The sequence below is a fragment of the Adiantum capillus-veneris genome, chromosome 13 (assembly GCF_014529385.1).
Source record: "Adiantum capillus-veneris isolate H3 chromosome 13, ASM1452938v2, whole genome shotgun sequence".
NCBI classification, from domain to species: Eukaryota; Viridiplantae; Streptophyta; class Polypodiopsida; order Polypodiales; family Pteridaceae; genus Adiantum; species Adiantum capillus-veneris.
Window position 1 is genome coordinate 24,952,377 of NC_140943.1, and position 2,546 is coordinate 24,954,922.

The following is a 2,546-nucleotide window of genomic DNA, read 5'->3' on the forward strand; positions in this document are numbered from 1 at the left end:
ACTTGTATTGGACCATGTAGTTGATCCAACCTCTTTTTTCTTAGCCTCTTTTGCCTTCAACTTTGAACAATGCTTGATCAAGTAATCATTAGCTTTACAACAATGGAAATGCATCTTTGTTTTGCCCCTATCAACATAACTCCCATACAAAGTGCTGCTAGCAGAAGCATTAGGAACATAAGATTTTCCACTTGCAGAAGAACCATGAGAAGTGATTACGTTGTTGTTACCACCTTTTCTTTGAAAAAAAATAAAAGTCTATTCAACTACATGTTGTTCAGCCCTATTTTTTTCTAGAAAGTGGCTCTTGCAACAACAATGTGCATAATGTATCAAACTTGACAACTTCAGGATTCTCTTGGGTCATAAGTTTGGTAAGAATATGGCAAAGCATCAAGAACAGTCTACACAAGGGAACTGTCAAAAATGACTTCGCCTCTAGAAATAAGTTGCTCATTGATATCCTTGACACCAGTAAGAAATGTGTCCATCTCACCTTCCTCATGCATAATCTTTGACTCTCGCACTTTACACATCAATGCAATTTTAGCCCCATTGCGACTTGTATAAGGACCAACCAAAATATACCAAGCCTGTTTTACAAATTTTGCTAATCAAATATGAGGAGTAATAGTGTGCTTCAGAGACAATGCAATCAAAGCATGAGCCTGCACATCTTTTACATCCCAACTAGCTTGCTCAATTGTAGGCAAAATAGCTCTGGCAACAAAAATCTTGCCACCAAAACTTGCAACATCCTCAATATTGCCTACATCCTTAGAACTAGGATGTACATCAATGCCTTGCACAATATTCCAAATTCTCTTTGACACAAGGACATGTTGCATCATATAAGCCCACATAGGGTAATTGTCCCCATCCAATCTATCCTCAACATCAAACATCTTGAGCACATTTGTGTTGTTGGGCTGCCATGGCAAATGCCTTCACATGATGTGAAAACTGCCCAAAAAGAGGAGAAATGAAGCGGGAAAACCATGTGCTATTATATAGCACAAACCGTAGAAGAACTTGTTATGCAAAAAACAGCACTGACAAAAATTTTGCACAAAATGAAAAAATAGCATGTACAGTACTGCCTGTTGTGGAAACGAAGGCCAAAATGAGCCCAAATGAAAAATCTGAGCAGATCAAGCTCAACGAGATTTCCCAAAGTATTTGTCACGTTGTTGAAGCTCACCAAAGCTCACAAAAATTGGAGAAAGTGAACATGCGTACGCTGGAGTTGCTGGCAATTAAGCCCGAGAGGATGCAACCTACTCTGATATCAATGTTGGAAATAGGGTTGTAGGGAAATGCACATAGCTTGGAGAAGATGAAGGAAGCTCAAGGCACACAACAGAGAGTGTGTTACTTAGTGTGCAATTGAAAGATAAGATAGCTTTAGAGTGATGGGCATATATAAAATGCATGGGGAAAAAACTTCCTAGTGAGGGAAAAAATGCCCCAACGGTCCTAAGTGTGTTCACACACATCACTACCATATGTATATGGTAACACAAAATAGTTATTCTCACAAGTAACTTCTAATTCACAAAATAATATCACTACGTCTAAACACAATCAAGGAGAAGAGAGAATGATTGACTTTGCTAGTTTGGATTTGCAGAATGATGTTGCCATTGCTGATGGAATTTGGTTATTTGAATTTCATGCCCACAAATTACAAGAAGCTATGGCAAATCCTACTTTGGAAGCTATGCTCCAAACATAGCTACAAACAAGGAATCTTATTGTCCCTGCTCCCAAAGAGGATTTTCCTATGAAGTCTCATAAAAATCCTTCAAAAAGAGGAAATTCTAACAAGCAAAAGAAGCACTCATCTACTACAAAGCCCTCAATGTGAGGCAAAGGAAAGGAATATAAAGATACAAGAGAGAAATCTCCTATGAATGAAGAAGATAGTCTTGTGTCATTTGATGTAGATGTACACCATAGGAGATGTCAAAGAACTCCCTCACTATCACTTCCTTTTGGAGGGGATCTTCAAGTTCTCATTCTTCTCATCGATCTGAGGACAATAAGAACAAGCTTGAAAATAAGCAGAGAAATAAGAATCCATCCAACTCTTTGTCATCATCAAGATCATCTGGATCGGGGAGTTCCTCCTATTTAGATAGCAATTCTCTCAAAGTACGTAAATGGAGAGCCCATCGATGCTCTCATGTTTCCCAAAAGAGAGAATCTCGCCTAAGAAAGTTCAAGGAAGGAGGTAAAAGCATAACCTTCCTCTCCTTCAATGGAACTTTTGGCAATGTGGACAAAGTTCTAGGATTTATCTAGCAATTTGATGCAGCCTTTGGGACTGAAAATTTTTGGGAGTCATCCAAACTGACATGTTTCCATGCATCTCCAAATCTCAGCCCATCAATGGTGGGAAAGCCTACACTCCAAGAAGGGAGAAGCTTTGAAGGCTTGAAAAACATGTCAAGTTGCTATCATGAAGCAATTCTTATCCAATGGGGCTTCCAACCAAGTGCTTATGGCATGGCAAAGCCTAACGGTTGATGATGGAGAGAACATGC